The sequence below is a fragment of the Malaclemys terrapin genome, chromosome 4 (genome assembly GCF_027887155.1).
Source record: "Malaclemys terrapin pileata isolate rMalTer1 chromosome 4, rMalTer1.hap1, whole genome shotgun sequence".
Classification (NCBI taxonomy): domain Eukaryota; kingdom Metazoa; phylum Chordata; order Testudines; family Emydidae; genus Malaclemys; species Malaclemys terrapin.
The window spans coordinates 16,730,642-16,749,590 of NC_071508.1; the positions used below are offsets into that span (position 1 = coordinate 16,730,642).

The 18,949-nt window shown below is 50.4% G+C and overlaps 1 protein-coding gene across 4 annotated transcripts in view; it reads right to left on the reverse strand.

Annotated features, from left to right (window-relative positions):
• Positions 1-16,199, reverse strand: part of ATP2B4 (ATPase plasma membrane Ca2+ transporting 4) — a 107,176-nt gene extending 90,977 nt beyond the window's left edge. For 2 of the 4 annotated variants that reach the window (XM_054026565.1, XM_054026566.1), the window contains exon 1: positions 15,651-16,197. The gene's annotated coding sequence lies outside the window, so the exon portion shown is untranslated. Of the gene's footprint in view, positions 1-15,650 lie in introns of all 4 variants that reach the window. The other 2 variants (XM_054026569.1, XM_054026568.1) reach the window with 2 other exon arrangements.
• Positions 16,200-18,949: the final 2,750 nt, after the last annotated feature.

Genomic DNA, 18,949 nt, shown 5'->3' on the forward strand with positions numbered 1-18,949 from the left:
ATACCCAAGTGGAGACATTTTAAAGGGGATTTGATTTTCCTGAAAGCACTAACCTCTTCACCCTCTGAAAATAACCTCTCAAGGAGTCTAGCAGGGCACCTAAAAATCAGTGGTCTCTTCCAAAGTGTCCTTTTTCCAAGGCATGACCCAAAACATGATCTTGGATTACAGAAGCCATCCTACCAGTTTTTCAGATGTTATTCCAGCTTGGGTTGTTTAGTCTGACAAAGCGAAGGCTGAGGGGGGATATGATTGCTATCTTCAAACATATCAGAGGGGTTAATACAAGGGAGGGAGAGGAATTATTCCAGCTTAGTACTAATGTGGACACGAGAACGAATGGATATAAACTGGCCGGGGGGAAGTTCAGGCTTGAAATTAGACGAAGGTTTCTGACCGTCAGAGGGGTGAAATATTGGAACGGCCTTCCGAGGGAAACGGTGGGGGCGACGGACCTGTCTGGTTTTAAGATTAAGTTGGATAAGTTTATGGAGGGAATGGTTTAATGGTAAAACATAGTAGCCAAGGAAAACCAAGCAATGGTACATGAATAGCATAATGGCCAACAAGGGTCAGGCTGGAGACTCTTGCCTATATGCTCGGGGTATTACTGATCGCCATATTTGGGGTCGGGAAGGAATTTTCCTCCAGGGTAGATTGGCTGAGCCTCTGGAGGTTTTTCGCCTTCCTCCGCAGCATGGGGCAGGGATCACTAGCAGGAGGGTCTCAGCCGATTGAAGTCACTAAAACACAGGATTGGGGACTTCAACGGCAGAGTCCAGGGAAGGGTCTTGCGGCCTGCAGCATGCAGGGGGTCAGACCAGATGATCATAATGGTCCCTTCTGACCTTAAAGTCTACGAGTCCTCCTCTTTCAGAAGAGAGTAGGTACAGAGTATGCTCCTCTTTACAGGCTAATTGTGGTGCTAACCTTGAGTGAGTTCTGTTTCACCTCATCACTTCTGCCAGTGTCACCGCTTTGGCTAAAGCCCCTTTATGAAGGGAGATTTGGCCAAGTTATATTTGTAGGTCCAAAGTTTCAGAAGCACATAGGCAATAAAAGCAGCATGTGTCAAAATGCAGGTCACTGAAAAGCTGGCCCTTGCTCGCTCATTTAAAAGGAGACTCCATTTTTATAAATTGAATTTTTACGAAGTTCTTGGAAAGTGTTTGTAGCATTTGGCTGTCACATGAATATGTGGTCATGGAAAAAAATGTAAAAAAGGCATTCTTACTGTACAGGTCTTTTCTTGCTCAGCACTTCATACTGTACAGGGCCATATAAGAGACCTTTGAATAAATATTAAGTTATCTGAACAGCAATCCTGTGAGGTAAGGAGTATTAGCACTATTTTACAGATAGACAGAGGAAGTGATTTGCCTAAGGCCATACAGGGAATCTGTGGCAGAGGTAGGAATTGAACCAAGATTTCCCAAATCCCACTTCAGTGCCTTATAAGAGACTAATGGCATGAATATTCTTATAACTTCTGTTAGCACTGCAGAGCCAACAGCTGTGCTTCCCCCTACTGGCTACCCTTCTCTAGCTCATCCCACAGAAGTGACTGGTCTTCTCTTTCAAGGCCCTTCACGGACTATCCCCATCATCTCTCATTCACTATCAAAACATCCACTCCCACCGGCCCATGATGCCAGCTGCCATTGCCCACTTATGTTTGCAAGCAAGCTTCCATGCTCTCATGCTGCCCCTCACACTTGGGAGGAGCTCCATGAACATCACAAAACCACTTCACTGTTCTCCACCAAATGCCTCCTTAAAACTCCACTTTGCCAACATGCCCACAAACAGCTTGAGAACAGTTCGAACAGTAGTGCACTGAGACCAGGCTGGCTAATACGCCCCCATCTATCCATATCTATTAGTCAGGTCTTATACTTCAGTTGCAAGCTCTTTGGGGTAGGGACAGTCTTCTTGCATGTTTGTAGTGCCTAGCACAATGGGGTTCTGGTCCATGCCTGAGGTTCCTAGGTGCTAGGGTAAAACAGCTATGTGAGTGCAAGCTCAGTTCTAATCTGTGTCACACATCTGTCCAGGCTAGGGAGTTCAAAGATTAATCATCACGGAGTCTGAGAATTATTAACTAAGTTCCACTTGCAAAATGCTTATTAATGGGTACGAGCGCATGAGGTACAAAACCCAGCTTGACGCTCAGATCCCAGGGTGAGTTTGCAGGGCTGGCAATTAGGGAAGACAAACAAGTCTTTTTAACTTATGAGCAGAGCAAACTGCATTTGGCATCATGGAGAGCAATAGACTAGTGCAGTGACATTTTAACCGCAGTTTAATGTAGGATCTGCTCTATCTAGTGCCAGTGGTTTGCAAGGAGTGTTAGAGATGTGCAAGAGCCTGCCCTGAGGAGCTTACAACCCAAGTTATACAGAGCCCATGAACACCCATTGTCCTTTCCAGTGTTAAAAACAAGAGTCCCTGCCCTGGAGATCTTACTGGCCACAGGAGAGGTGTTAATTACAATTTGGAACTGACTAGTTACCCCAGTGGCTAGGGAATTCTTTTCTGGCTATGTGATTAAAATGGAATGAGTCTAAATTAGAGGTGGAGTCCAGCATAAGTGGTCAGACAGTTGAGATCAGAAACCTCAGCCTGGGGTTCTGGTTCTTCTCTATAGGAAGCTAAATGCAAAGCACAGCAAGAAAGCCCACAGCGGGGCCAACTCTCCCTTTTGTTCTATTGGCTACAGTGGAATTACTGCCGATTTATGCTAGCATGCACGAGAGGAGAATCAGGAGGTAGGAGAGTAACTTTTCCTGACCCACGTTTAATGGCATCTTCTTGGCAGGCCCTGGATTTGCCCACGACAGCTAAGTGTTAAAACAATCCAGGGATTGCTTTCAGTAGTTAGTGCCAGGGGAGGGACAAGAGACGAGCACAGGCTGAGGTGCCCTGCACACCCAAGGGGCACGATAGTTAAACACTAAATGATTTTAAGTCTCTTGCAGTGATGAGATGGTAGAAGAGGAAACAGGGGTTGTGGGGCAGGGTGAAAAGTTTGCAGAAATCTCAGTTTTGAGCTCTGGCTTTTGATGTCAGCAAGCTGCACTGGCAAACAACGAGAGACCGGTGAGTGCAGGACATGGATACAACTGGGATTAATGGGACAGATGGCAGTCAATGCAGAGAAGCATGGGGTGATTGGGAAGAAGCAGAGGAAAGGGGCCTGTCTTATATCCATAGGACATGAAAGCTCCAGCAGTTGCAGTGGGGTCCTGAACACATCTCCTGGGAAATCTTGTTCTGCAAAGTCAGGCACCTGGTCTGAAATCTGAGACAGACCTGAAAAATCTGAGCACAACTTGGATCTAGCGATCAAAGAGCAAAGGTCACTCAGGAGTCACTGCTGGGCCTTTAAGAAAGCTGTGAGGACATGCGCTTTAGTTCAGACCCAAACACCCAGGAGATGGGAAGGAAATCCAGGGTCCCTTGCCAGCACACTGGGGTTCCCACCTCCTCCAGCCCCTTCCTGGCTTTTCAGATTCTCTACCAGCCCCCCCATGCAGCTCCAGGGCTGGGGCACTCATAACAGATATGAAGTCTCATCATTCCAAGGGCCAGCAGGCTTATTTTTAGACTTGGGAATCAAGGAGCCAGTGAGCGGATCTCTCCATTCTGACCCTTGGCAAGGAAGGAGGTTTCAGAAATGCTGCTTCCTATTACCACTTCCCCCAACTTGAGGGCAGAGAGCAGGCCAAGGAACCAATCTTTATGGAGCAGCGTCCTAGTCCCACTCTGATTCCTCCACTACACATAGTATTGGCAGCCCTGGGGACTAAAGGCACCACTCCCCAGAGCAAGCAGAGGACCCCCATTCTGAGAGAGGGGTGAAGGCTGGTTTTGTGTTTAAGGCACTGTCCTGGGACTCTATGGCAGTGCTAGGAATCAAACCCAGATCTCTAAACTTCCTGGATGACCTCAGGAAACTCACTTAAATCTGCCTTCTGTAAAAATCCTTCCTTTCTCTCACCTTGTCTGTCTTTTCTGTTCTGATCGTAAGCTCTTCCAGGCAGACATTCTCCTGTGTACCTGTACAGTGCTCAGCCTAGTGGAGCTGCTGTAGTCAATTCCAAAAGCCTGGAACAGCCCTGGCAGAGTTGCAAAGAGGAGTTTGAGACACTGTCCCACACTGGCTATAGATGCAGTTGGGTGTTATTTGCCAGCTGAAGTACCGTCCAGTTCTGGGTGCCACCCTTTAGGAAAGATGGATAAAGGGTTTAGGTCAGGTTTTAGGTGAGGAAAGGTTTAGAAAACTTGGCATAGTTAGTCTCAAGGGCTGTAATAAAGAGCCCAGGGATCAATTGTTCTCCATGTTTGCTGAAGGTAGGACAAGTACTAATGAGCTTAATTTGCAGCAAGAGAGATTTAGGTTAGATATTATGAAAAATTCTCACTAGAGAAGTTAAGCTGTGGAATAGGCTTCCAAGGGAGGTTGCAGAATCCCCCTCATCTGAAGTTTTTAGTAACAGGTTAGACAAACCTGTGAGGGACAGTCCAGGTTTACTTGGTCCTGTCTCAGCAGAGGGTGCTGGACTAGATGACCTCTTAGAGGTCCCTTCCGGCCCTGCATTTCTAAAGACCTTGTTTACACTGCCACTGAGACTTTCTTCGCTCGGGGAGGGGGGGGAAGCTACAGTGCTGGAAGCTACAACTACACAGCCACGTTAAAGCGCTGTTGGCTGTGTAGACAAGCCCAAAGAGTCCGACTGCTGAGAACAAACAGACTCATCTCTGCCATACACCTTCAACACTCAGTTCCCCCTGCCCCCATCAGCACAGAATGCTGTCAGCGGACCAAATCCTCAGCTTGATTTCAGCTGGTGTAAATCAGCATAGCTCCTTGGAAGGCGTAGCTCAAGCTCTAAAAAACCAACCCACACTCCACGCTTCTGAGCATGTGCTCCAAGCAAGAGATGCAGAGAAACATGAAATCATCGCCTGAATTAAGAATTCAGAAAGCGCCTTACCATTTCTGACAGCTGTTCCTGCTCAGGCTCCCAGCTGACGCGCTGCTCCCACCAACAAGCGGCACAGACATGAGGGAGGGAGTGGGGAGGACAAAACTTATAGCCACTTGCACCCATCACTGCAGTGAGTTTCAGGGGTAGGAAGGGGATGTTGACAGGATGCCTGCAAGGTTGCCTTCAAGCCTGGGCTATTTGGAATAGAAAGGCAGATCCAGGGGTGGGGGGTTCAACTTCTTTAAGTGGATCTTCCACATGGTAAAGGAAATTGGATTACAGGAAGGTGCTATATCATCCACCCTCCTGATGTCAACTGGGATTTGTTCTTGGAGTAACTGGACTTGCCTTCATTCTGGAAACAAGGCGCTTGTTTATTTAATTTACAATAGCACCTATGCAGAGAACAGGGCCCCCACTGTGCTCGGTGCTGTTCATATACATAGAGGGAGACGATCCCTGCCCCAAATAGCTTACAGTCTAAACAGACTAGACTGGCAAAGGTGTGAGGGAAAACAAGGCAGAGGGAGGAAACAACTGTCCCAAAGTCGCAGAAAAGTCGGGTGTCCGGAATCCGTGCTGTGCTCTCCACACTGGCCCATGTGGTCTGCCCAGTGCCCATAACCTGCTGCTATCAGCAAAGGATAGACAGCAAGGGCCCAAATGGAGTCCCCACTCAGCCCTATGATCCCTTCAGCTGGTGAAGGGCCCCCAGGGCAGCTGCCATCACCCTGGGCAGCTAATAGAATTGCCTGCAAGCCCTGATTGGGCATCTGCAGTCCTATCATCATGGCCCTAGCCTCGTGTCTCATCCATGTGCAGGTCACTCAAGTTAAGGGTGGAATCAACCCCTGACCCAGGGATCATGGCTAGATTGGTTTGGACATTGATTAGTGTGTGGAATAAACCCTCCTTAGTGTTTCCATCTACAAAGCCCTTTACAAATATCAATCAACCCACCCCTGCAATCCAATCCCACCTCCACAGGAGGTAAAGCAGCAGCATCCTGGGGAAACTGAGGCACCAAGGGGTGAAAAGTTGCATCCAAGTCACCAACTACACTTCCTTTCCTTTCACCCCCTATTGCAGGATTGAAGAGCCTGAAAAATTGGCTGGGAGGATGCTATTGGGATCTACTGAGACCTGGGTTCTCTTCCCAGCTCTGCCACTGACCTGCTGAGAGACTTTGGGCAAGTCACTTCCCCTCTCTGTGCCTCAGTTTCCCCATCTGTAAAACAGAACACTGACTCCCTGCACACAAGGGTGATGGGAGGCTTAACTCATTCTTGTCTACCAAGAGGTATGCAATCCTCAGACAGAGGGTGCTGCAGAAGGCAAAGTATCATCACCATCCATATTTAATCTGCCATTGTCCAGGGCGGACTGTTGTACCACAGAGCAAACGGCTGTGGTGACTGTGCATCTCAAGCCTTTGCCCACTGCAAAAAAGCCTTGATTAAAGAAAAAAACAAATAGAGGGGCAGGTTTATAAGTCTATGGAAACTTATCCCTGCACATTAATGCCAAAAGCAACTAATTAAAACAGCATCAAAGTCAGATGTTTTATGAGTTCAGCCTCAGAAAGCCCTGGCAGGGGGTGCCAGGGAATGCAGCTGCTGCAGCCAGTTGGAATGGAGGGAAAACACTGAGACAGGACCTGCAACTGGGACACTGCACCCTGAGCCAAGCACCCCACCTGGGTAAACATCAGAGGCTGCTGCAGATGGCCTGGGACTGGCCAAGGGTGTTTGGTGAACTACAAAACCAACAAGGAGTCCGATGGCACCTTAAAGACTAAGATTTATTTGGGCATAAGCTTGTGGGTAAAAAACACCACTTCAGATGCATGCAAACTACAGACTTTGGACAGGCTAGTAGAGCCCTGGCACCACCACGTACCATCTTCAGATGTTCAGATTGATCCCCCCACCCCACCTCCAGCACAACAGTACAGCCCCACTCCTTCTGGGAGACTGTTACCCACTCAGTTTTCACCCTGTCCTTGGGAGTAAATACCCCTTTTTCCCCATCCCCTACATTCCTGCCCTCTGAACCCCTTTCTCCCATCCCACAGGTCCCTAGCATGTGCACTTTGAACCTCCTATTCCTCCCAGCTCCCACCATATGGTTCCCCACCATGTGCAGTCTACAGTCCCTCTCATGCCATCCTCCCATGCACAATCTGCAATACAAGTGCTGGTCTAGAAAGCATCGAAACTAAACTGGATTAAAAAAACAGACATTTAAAATCTGGGCATGGGAATGGTTCCCTTTTGAGCCCTGCAAATTGAACCAGCTTTGAAATGTCAGGAATTTTTCTGGTTTTTGGACCAGCTCTATTCAGGACCTTTGGAATGACATGCTGTGTAACCATTAAACATCACTACCACCACCTCCTCCAAGGAGACAGATCATCCATTAGGTCTATTAAGGACATCTTCTGTGAAGGAGCATCTCAGCACTTCAGGTACTGGTACCAACATCATCAGTGGCAAACCCTGCTAGGAAGTACAGGAGGGTGAAGAAGAGAGAAAACCAGAGGCCAGGAAAGCTGTTTTATGCCCAAGGGACTGGACTGGGATTGACATGAACTGGGTTCAGTTCCCAGCTCTGGCACAGATTCCCTGAGCCACTTGGGCTAGTCACTTGGGGCATGTCTACATTGCAGTTGTAAGTGGGATGGCAGCAGGTGTAGACCTACCCGAGTAGCTTTGATCTAGTAGCCTAAGAGCAGTAGAGCCACAGCAGAGTAGGCTGCACAAGCCAGTCTGGGATTCTGGACAAGCCAATTACTCAGGCAGCTAGCCCATATTGAAGCCTGGGCTACCAGATCTTCATTGGGCCAGAAGTGTCTCTTGCTTGTGTGTTTGGGGCCTAGTGCACTGGGTGCTGTGCAATCTCCATTGGAGCCTCAAGGTACTCTTGTATTAGAAATATCAGGCTGGGGGGAGGTCTATGGGGAAAGAAATTCTTTCCCCAGTCCAGGAATTCCCAAAGCCAGAGGAGGGTGCCTTCATTGTATTTAAATGGCAATTTTCTGTCATTGGTCCTGGGATCTGTTCTATTACTTGGAGTTACCTTCGAATCCCCAGCAGGGGAAACTCACCAAGCAGGTACCAATCCCTCGCCACTTGGCTTCCTCCCAGGTGGCTTCTCGTGCCAAAATATAAAAACTACTTGAGGGCTTTGATGATGCAGCAGGTAGCAAGTTCAGGCAGAGCTGTTTGTCCACCCTGGGTGGACAATCAGCAAAGCTGGACCACTGTGTTGGTTCTCCTCTGCAACCTGTGAGGAGATTTAGCCCCACTTCCTTTATCTGAACCTGCCCCCCACAGCTAACATTCCTAGAGCTATGTAGGTACATGGAAGAGCGGAGGGCAGCCTTCCCTGGCTGGGAGGAGCAGCACTTGTCCAGACATGCTGCAGTCCTGGCTGGCCCTTCCCAGGGCTGCATACAAGAGACAGGAGACATGAGAGTAGAAGGAAGAGAACGTGGAGGAAGGATAGATGGGTGCAGAGGAAATCCACTCTGTTGCTCCATTTTGTGTGAAGAACATCACTGGGCAAGCCTGCTGGGGGATGCTGTTACAAAACAGAAGCTCCCCAATGCTGTCAAGACCAGCTCAGTAAATGGGATGTAATCATCTCCCCTAATAGCATTCCAGCTATGGAAAGCCCAGGGCTGGAGCATGGATGAGAAACACTGTTAGGCCCACTTTTGCAACGTTAACCAGAAAACTCTTGTACTGGGGCCCTACCAGACATTTTATTTTGCAGTTGACCAGCCCAAAGAGAAACAGCCTTGTGGAGCCCAGGGGAGCAGAAGGAAAATGGGGTCAAAGAAGCTTTGCGCCTCCAAGCCTGCCTCCTACTAAAGCAGGTTTTGTCTATGCTCAGGGATAACCCTGAGTCACCAACTGGTATCCATGCAACAGTACTGACCCTTAGTGCAGATGGTGGCATTCAGGGGGTCTTTAGGAGTAAGAATTTCTGACTAGTCCGCTCAGTGCAAATCCCGGCACATCCTCATCAGCACTTGGGCCCCCCGAAGATCAGTGCTGCTACACTGATGGCTGAGTTGAGGATATTGCTTGGGCAGAAAGGCCCTAACTAGGAGACAGCAGGATTAGATGCAGCCAGCCCATACGTCTTCTCCAAAGGTGTCCCCATTCTAGGTCCCCAGAGAGATGTACAGCACCCCCTTCCCACTGCTCATTCAGATGCAAGGTGAGCAGTGGGAGGAGGAAAAGGCAGACACTGGAGAAACCAAACAGGCCTAGTCAAGGCTACATTTCCCCACTATTGTCACCACCATGTCAGCCCCACCTGTGACTGCAGTACTGGGGGACATGCAAATACACAGTCTGCTAGCAGCTGCTGGTGCATTGGCCACCTGCTCCCACATGGGTTGGATGGCAGAGTTACTACAAGTTACACTACAAGAGTACCACTTTTGGAATCAGGCCCCCAAGGGCCTAGATGCTTTATAGACAAGGGACAGATGATGACCCTGCCCCCAAGTCAAGCTATCCCAAACAGGCAGAGGTGGGTGGGAGGACAAGGTAGGCACAGAGTAGGGTGACTAGATGTCCTGGTAGGGACAGTCCTGATATGGGGCTTTTTCTTATATAGGTGCCTATTATCCCCCACCCCATCCTGATTTTTCACATTTGCTGTCTGGTCACTCTAGAACAGAGCCATCAGGATGCCTGCAGCTGCTCCTATGCATGGGGCTAGGCCAACAGAAAATGTGGAGAAGGCTCATCTAATGCAGGCAGCCCTGCAGCCCAGGGCCTCTGGGAACTGCACTCCTGGGGTGGAAGAGTAGGAGCGAGCTCCATTCACAGCAGCTGCTCCACCCAGCTTCTTCCTACCTAGAGGACAATAGCGCAGTCCCTCCCTGCCTTCTCCTGCATGCTGGCTTCGCTCTCCTCTGCTGCAGCTACAGGAGTCCTTTCTCCACTCAAATCTCCCACTGCCTTGGCCAGCGGGAGGGCTAGTGTAGAACAGGCACTGGAGCTTCAGCCACCTGCTTGATGCCGGTCTTGAGGACCCAGTGATTAATGTGCTGCTGGGCACCAGCGGCCTGTCTGCACTAGGGCTCCCAATGCTGCCACAAGAATAGCCCTGGTGGGACCTTTGGGTTGCCTGGGACAGACAAGTCCTTGGGCATGCTGACAACAGGCAGATCTGCAGCCAGACACATGGATTTACAGACTAAGAGGGTAGGGAATTCCCACTTGGAAGGACCCATGTTTAGTCTGGAGTGGGAAGGGGAGATCTGTCTGGCTCTCAGTATCACCAAGTAACCCTCACCCCTTCCTGCTGCCATCAAAGGCCCTCCCCTGATCTCCCTCACCCCCACTCCTTCCCCCAGGAGTGCTCCCAGCAGGGGTATTAGTGCACATCTAGCCAGACTGGTGCCCATGTCACAACATTGCAGCCTCAGCAGGGGCATCACTAGCTGAACAGACTGGATGTGGAACTCCCATCTGCCCTGGGGATAGAGGCAGGGCCTCCAGCTCAGAGCCTGGGGGATGCTCACCCTGCCACTGCTCCACAGATGCAGGGGACTGATCTCTAAAGGGGTCAGTCTGCTGCCTCTCACCACTCCACCTGGAGCACAGCAGCCTGGCACGGCATTTCCCTGCTCAGTTCTGGGCAGTCATGCCAGGAGCATGCCCTGCACAGACAGCAAAAGTCCCCTTCCCCACTGGATACCTTTCATGCCAACCCTGGCACAGCTGGGCTGTTCACTTGCTGGGAAACCAAGAAGAGAGGGTTCTTCTACCTGCCACAAACCAATGCCTAGAAACCATGGTGACAGGTGCCCTATGGAGAACTCAGCAAGGGTCAAGGGGCATCACAACTGGTTTCAGGAATGGCTCTGGGGTTGTTGGACACTCTACAGGAGCTGAGAGGATTCCCTATGCATGGCCTCCAACAAGCCAACAGAAGACCAAGAAAGAAACCCACAATCACCCCCCAAGCCAAGACCCAGATATGGTGCAGTCCTACCCCACCATGCCCCACACCCAAACCATCCCTTTCCTGTATCATACTTTGCAATTCCCTGGAGGGAATCATACAGCAGCCAGGTCAGAGGTCACAGCAGCATCTCACTAGTTGCTGGCACTGGAAGGGAGTTTCATGCCACTGCTTCTGACTGGGATGTGAGGGCAGCGGGGGTGTCTGCCTCTCATTCAATATTTAGGTGCATTTCAGTGCTCAGAGAAGTGAAGGATTGAGGGCACTGATTGGAGCCAGGCAGAGCAGAGGCAGCCTGCAAAATACTGCCACCACACCTGGCTCCTGTCCTGTTCCAGTCCTCCTGCCTGGCTGTGCTGAGGGGCCCACCACCCTGACCCTCCACCCGATTCATATTCCAGCTCTGGGCTCCCCCCCAATACTCAATGCATCTTGAGCCTGACACAGTCCTCCCACACTGCTGTTCCAACCCCAGGCTCCCCACACCTCTCAAGCCTGACTTGCTACCTTCTCTACTATTCCAGTCCCAAGCTCTGGTGATTCACCTCAAACCCAGCCTGTAGCCCCACTCACCCACTGCAATTCCTCTCCCTCAGACTCTTGACAACCAAGATGTGGGCTAATGCAGTGTGTTGCATTGCAGACAAAAATCCCATCAACTTTACTAAACTAATGTTGTTTATGATCCAAGCCCCTTTCAAGCCCAGGGCCCTAGAGATACAAGGACAAAAACCCCATTGTACCAGCTCCCACGCCCTTCCCCTTTACTTTCAGTTCTGGTCTGAATTTGCCTCTGCCAAGCAGGGAGGGACCACCCAGATTTCAACCTCCCCCACAGAAGCTCCCTCTAATTCTTTGAGCTGCAGGGAGACCCTCAGCATCACCCTCAAGTGGAAAGCAAGGGTTGGGGCAGGTTAGCGAGCCTGTGAACTGAGCACAGGGGGTCTTGCTTCTGCTGTACATTCCTCCCAGCTGTGTAACAAGAAGAACCACTCCACAAAGCATGCAGATTCAAACCAGATGCTCAGTGTGACAGAAGAATGCTCCAAACCTACAGAGCACAGGACCAAGCAGCAAGAAGGGTGCTGGGGGCAGAGAGGGGAGAGAAGAGCCAGAAGAGTACTTATTCAGTCATTTGCCTGCCAGCCATGTAGGCTGCAATCCAGCTTTTCCTGCTGCTTTATTTGCTTATTTTTTTATTTTAATTTGATGTGACGGATGGGAAGAGACAGGAGGGAGGGAGTGGTAGAGCCAGGCATGGCATGGAGCAAACTGCCCCCATATAGCGCTGCCAATCATAGAATATCAGGGTTGGAAGGGACCCCAGGAGGTCATCTAGTCCAACCCCCTGCTCAAAGCAGGACCAATCCCCAAACAGATTTTTTCCCCAGATCCCTAAATGGCCCCCTCAAGGATTGAACTCACAACCCTGGGTTTAGCAGGCCAATGCTCAAACCACTGAGCTATCCCCTTCTGCCAATACACCACAATCCCACCCTGAAACACATCCTACTAGTCCAGGACCCACTTGTCCACCCACCCACATGTCTGCCCTGTGCTGCTCCAGCTTGGTTCTCCCAACACACTTGTGACATCCCTGCCTGTTCCAGAGCCGAGTGCTCACACCACCAGGGCACCTCAATGCTTGCTGCCTCACAGCATACCTGATGCTCTTCCCTTCCCTACTCCCCCCACTATTTCAGTCCTGGACTCCCACACAGTGCACCTCAACCCCAACCTGCAGCCCCTGCCCCACAGCTATTTCGACCCTTCCTAACAGTGACCAGCTACAGTGCTGATGGTTCCAGTCCACATGGGTCAACATCACCAGCTGAGATCACGAGAACCTCTTCTCACCAGCGCCTGAAGCCAGATTCCACTCTGGAGTGCTGATCCTGAGCAAAGATGCACACCACCCATCCCATGCCAGTCTAATGAATCTATCCCATCCTGCAGCTGCACGCAGCCAGCCACCCCAGACCACCAGACAAGACATGGGTGACCTCTCCTGAGCAACAAAGGGACATGGGGAATCCAGATGGTGATGCTTCCTGTGATCCCAAGGGCAGGCTAACAAGGTCAGGGAGACCCACCCAGACACCAAGCAGCAGCAGCCAGAGAGAGGCTTATGACTGCAGCTCTCCCAAGAAGTGTAGTAATAGCCGGGAGTCTCCCTGGCTGGAGTTTTCTTCCTTCCCACCTGCCATGAGGTGGGTGGGGAGTCAACCAGGATTGCCTGGGTGCTGCAGGCCAGGGGGAGACACCTTCAATTCCTTGCCCACCTGCTGCAGGTATCCACCCACTCCAGCACAATGGATCAGTGGGGTCAGACTTCAGGGCTTGAACCCAGAGCACCCTGCTGCAAGGGTGGGATCCTCTGTCGAGTGGCATAAAGGAGAGGTGTGCCCCCTGAAGCCACATCTGTCCATGTCCTTTCCCTTAGTCATTGCTGTGTCCCCCTGGGATGGAACCCTGCCCACAGCCCCCTATTGGAGATCTGAGGGGAGCAAGGAGGAAGCACCCCACCCTTCTGAAAGGAGAGCTAAGCCAGATCTTAGCACCTGTTGGAAATCAGGCTGGGGCAGTTCAGTGGTCTGAGCTGGCCTGTTCTGCCCCCCATCTCTGTACCCCCACAGTGTGCAATTCCTCATCAGCAGCCTCTCCCTCCACCCATTCCATCCGGTCCTCATGCTGGTCATTCATTGCACCCCCAGGAGCTGCCCCTGCCCCCAATGTCTCTTGCTAAGATGTGGGGCAACCTGCTGGCTCCTGGCTGAGCCCCCCTCCCCTGACTTGTTTGTTCCTTAAAAGCATCCCCCATCCCACCTGCTGCGCCACAGCATGCCAGGCTGCGACACAGCAGGATCATGTGCAAGCAGGGAGGGCAGCCCTCCCCCCCCCCCCCCACACACACACAGTGCCCCCAGCCATCTCCCTGATGAATGAACTCTGCAGTGGAGGAACCAGCTGACACCCTCCCTAGCAGCAGGAGTGCCCTGGGAGCACATGTTCCCAGCACAGCATCCCAGACAGACCACTGCGTCCTGTTGCTCCCCTGGCAAATCCCCCTATAGACTAGACACTGGTGGGTCCCTTAGGGGAACAAAATGTTTCTCTGACCCCATCCCTGCATGCCCCACCCAATTAGCTGGCACTTTCCCCATCCGCCTGGCAGCCCTCCCAGTGGGGAGGGGGTTAGGAGAGGCAGGGCAGGGGACTGAGCTCCCCCTTTCAAATGAAGCCAGGCTCAATGGTAGGGGTGACAGACCCAGCATTGTGCTCCCAACCAATAAAGTAGCATGTCACTAAGCTAGAGCCTAAGATGATGGACGGACAGACACACCTTATTTATATACCATAGTGCCCAGAGGCCCCAGCCAGGCTCAGGCTTCCAGTGCCCACAGCCAGAGACAGCCCCTGCCCCAGGGAACTTGCAGTCTGCTACAGCCAGGCAGGCACCCACATGCAGGTAAGCAGAATTACACACTGCCTGTTTTACTGTCTAAGCTATCGGTTATTTCATAGGGGCAGGCTTGCTAGCTTCCACCACTCTTCCACCGCCCAGTTCTCCTTGGAGAAATCTTCCACGCTGGCCTGGATTCAGCTCCACTACCACCTCCCTGCCCTTTTCAGTAAGAGGCTCTTAATGCAAGATACATTGGCGGGTAGAAGGAAGGAAGGTAGAAAAATTGAGGATGAAAATGCACAAGAAAATACTGCTGCATCTGCTGATCAGATCTGAGTCCAGGGAGCCAGGGAAAGTTCCCCCCCAACCTGCCAAAAAACAAGTCATCAGAACCAGAGGCTTCTGCTCCATAAAAATGAAAGTTCCCCTGATCCTAGGTGCTGGGGGTGCTACCACACACCCTGCCTTGGAGTGGTTTGTGGTCTATTATAGCCAGCGTTTACAGTTTGGTTCAATGGCTCTCAGGCCCCCCCTTCTATAAAAATTGTTCCAGCCCCCCTGCGTCTGATAAAAGAAGTCAACCAACCCAGCCAGCAACCAGCCCCGTCACCCGCCTAAGCCTGATTAAACACACACAAGCACAACACTTTCCATTTTTACAAATATTCCTTGCCCGCTCCCCGGATACTCTCTCCTAGAAGCCCCCCCTGCCGCCCAGACAACAGAGCTTTTCTCTCGGTTTTAGAGCCAGCTCCACTTAAGGGAACTCCCTAAATTTTCCACAGCTAATTATAACTTGCAAACTCCGAAGGGCTCCCAGGGGCTGTTTTTGCAAGCATGGCAGGGCTGGGCGAGTCATCGGCTTGGATTTCCGTGGAGAAAGGAATTCCTCCTCCCCCCCCCCAAAAAAAAGAAAAAAGCTGTTCGTGTTGCTGCAACCAGCGATTTGAGAAAGCTGAGACACAACTCTGCTTTCCAGCCTCCCCGGGTGATAGTCTCTCTTCTGCCTCCTTTCGCTCTGCGGACAACTAGCACCCGAGCAGAGAGAAACAGACACGGAAAATATGTTTGCAACAGTTTTCCATTCTGTGCCTGTTCCTCAGCCAGAGAGGAAGCCAGGCAGCCACCCCCCCCCCCAAAAAAAAAAAAAAAAAAAGAGAAATCCCACCCAGCCCCTGACCCTGCGTGGAACAGCAAATCCATGCATGGTGGAAGGGGACTGGCAGAGGCTAAAGGTTGCCAGCACAACAGGAAAAACCACTTACTGTGCTCCTGGCTCGGGAGGCGAGGTTCCTCCAGCCCGAGGATTACCACCCGCCCAGCTGCTCCAAGTTGGGGCGCTTCAGTCTGGCGAAGAGCAGGCTGCGGGCGGGGGAAGCGGCCATGCAATGGCTTTGCACGACTGAATCAATTCATAGGCTGCGGCTGCTCTCGCTGCTTTCCCTCCGCCTCCAGCAATCCAGCCTTTCACTGGCGGGAAAACCCCCCTGGATTTCCATGGAAGGGAAGGGGTTAAAAAATCCCAAACTCCTGGATTCGCTTCCCCCCCCCCTCCTTTTCCACTCCCCTCTTCCTTGATTTTGCTCTTCCCAAAGTTTGGAGGGAAGCAGGAAGCTGGAAAGAGCCCAATGTCCTTTAACGCTGAAGGTCTTTAAGGAAAAAAACCAGCAAACCCACACCGCTCTCTGCACTGAAGCTAATCAGCAGATAGGGACGAGGCTTGGGTTTGTTTTCTCTCTTCTCCCCGTTTTCAGAGCCAGCCCTTTGCAAATTGAGCGAGTCCTACACGAGCAGCGCTAGCTTAAGAAAATGCTTGTCATAGCAACGCCACTGCCTAGCCCAGCCAGCCTCACCCCATCCCAGAGAGGAGGAGGAAGTCTCTTAAGGTGGCTTCACAAGCCACAGTCCCAGCCCCGCTGCTCTGGTTTTTTAAGGGGGAAGAGGCAAAAGGCAGATCTCCCTTCTCCGAGAGCCCCCACCACCACCACACACACACCTTTAATAGATCCATGTGTGCTTCTGAGCAGGAAATCGGTGGGGAGATCAGTGCTAGGGGGAAGGTTGTGGGGTTTATGGTAGGGCTAGGTGTTGCATAAAGCTCTTAATCTTTAAGGGGGGACACGCTACACTGCTCATTTCTTCTCTGCCATCTCTTGCCAGGCCTCCTATCTTTACAAACTCAGTGAAAGCAGAAGAAAAAGACATGCACCCTGTCAGTTTACTGAACAACATTAAAAAGACATTTCTACCTAGTTTTCCCTGGGTTAGTAACTATTCCATTATGATCCATGGTAGAGGCCCCCTGCCCAGGGGTTCACCTATGTGGATTAGATATCAGGATTTGGGGCCTGGAGTAGTAAAATGGAAAGAAATTAAGAATCTAGGGCCCCAATCCTGCCATGACATTAGCGCCGGGAGCTTTGCCTAGGCAGAGGTCATTGCAAGATAGGGGGTATAGTTTGTTACTGGTGATGGTTTGGGTTGTGTTTTCACTAGGTTGGACAGTGAAAAGTAGGCTGATCAGTTTCACTTTTTTCTAGTCAGTTTCACTTTTGAGATTTCATGCCCCAGCCAAAAATTTGAGTTGCAAACAGTAGGAGACAAGTAGTCCAAAATGTCTATATCAAATCCTCCTGCTTCCTTGTAAAGCGAGAACTAACTATGGAGATAATCCTGTTGATTTGAAGCCTGCTCCATGCAAAATAATTCATACCAGAGAATAGCCAATGTAATGCCAATTTTTAAGAGACTCCAGAGGCAATCTTGGAAGTTACAGACTGGAAAGTCTAACTTCAGTACTAGGCAAATTGGTTCAAACTATAGTCCAGAACAGAATCATCAGACATAGATGAACACAATATGTTGGGGAAGAGGCAACATGGCTTTTGTAAAGGGAAATCATGCCTCACCAATCTATTACCATTCTTTGAGAGTTTCAAGCAGCATGTGAATAAGGGTGATCCAGTTGATAGCGTACTTCAACTTTCAGAAAGTCTTTAATAAGATTCCACACCAATAGCATTTAAGCTAACTAAGCAGGCATGGGATAAGAGGAAACCTATGAGAGGAGCTAAGTAACTGGTTAAAAGATAGGAAAAAAGAGGAATAAATGGTCAGTTTTCACAATGGAGAGAGCTAAATAGCAGGGTCCCCCAAGGATCTGTACCAGGACCCATGTTGTTCCACATTCATTATGAATGTGGAACAGAGGGGAAACAAGGTAGCAAAATTTGCAGAGGATACAAAATAATTCAAAACTTCTAAAGGGATCTCACAAAAGAGTGACAACAGATTAAATGTAATATTGATAAGAGCAAAGTAGTGTACACTGGAAAACAATTCCAACGGAACATACAAAATGATGGGTTCTAAATTAGTGGTTACCACTCAAGATAGATGTTGGAGTCACCCAGGATTGTTCTCTGAAAACATCCACTAAATGTGCAGTGGCGGTCAAAAAAGCAACCAGAGCCTTAGGAACGGGGTTGATAAGACAGAAAATATAATACCACTATATAAAGCGATGGTATACCCATATCTTGAGTGCTGTATGCAATTCTGGTTGACCCATCTCAGAAAAGATAATTGGAAAAGGTACAGAGGACAACCACCACCAACAACAAAAAACTATTAGGGGCATAGAACAACTTCCATAGGAGTAGAGATTTAAAACACTGGGATTTGTGGTGGGGCTTCACTCACCACACTAGCACCTCCTACTGGTGGTCTTGGGTATTAGCACCACAGGTCAGTGCACCCTCTCCCAATGGTGCTTTACCCACTGTCATATCTGCACCTGGTCCCACATCACTCCAAGGACCACAGCATCCTCTTCATGACACAGCCCCCCAGCTATGTCACATTCTGTGCTCCCAGCTTCCAAGGGAGGTTTAGCTTCTCAGTAGCCCAGACACTTCCCTGGGGGGGGGGGCACCCAACCCACCCACTACTGTGGGTCCCAGTCCACAGACCCTGTAGCTAGCAGCTTCCTGCTACCTCTCCTTAATTTCTCACCAGTGCTGCTTCAATTCCATGGGCTACTTTCCTGCAGCCCCAGCACCTTCTTTGCCCTCTTCTCAGGGCCTCAAGCCTACACATTCCAGCAGGTCTCTCTAGCTCCCACAATCCCCACTGGCAGCTGTCCTGAGGTACTACCCACCTACAGTCTTCTAGGAACCCCATCCTCTCCCTTGGACTCCCTGCAGCAACTGAGCACCTGCCCCTGCAGCTCTTTTTATATGGGCCTGCTGGGCCCTGATTGGCTGCTCCCTGCACTGCCTCCCTAAGCTGCTTTTAACCCCTTCTCTGCCAGTGTGGGGCAGATAACCCATCACAGACTGTTCAGCTTAGAAAATAGATGGCGAAGGGGGGGGTATGATTGAGGTCTATAAAACCATGAATGGTGTGGAGAAAGTGAATAAGGAAGTGTTATTTACCCCTTCATATAATACAAGAACCAGGTGTTACCCAATGAAATTAACAGGCAGCATGACTAAAACAAACATAAGGAGGTACTTCTTTGCAAAACCTGTGCAACTTGTTGCCTGGGGATGTTGTGAAGGCC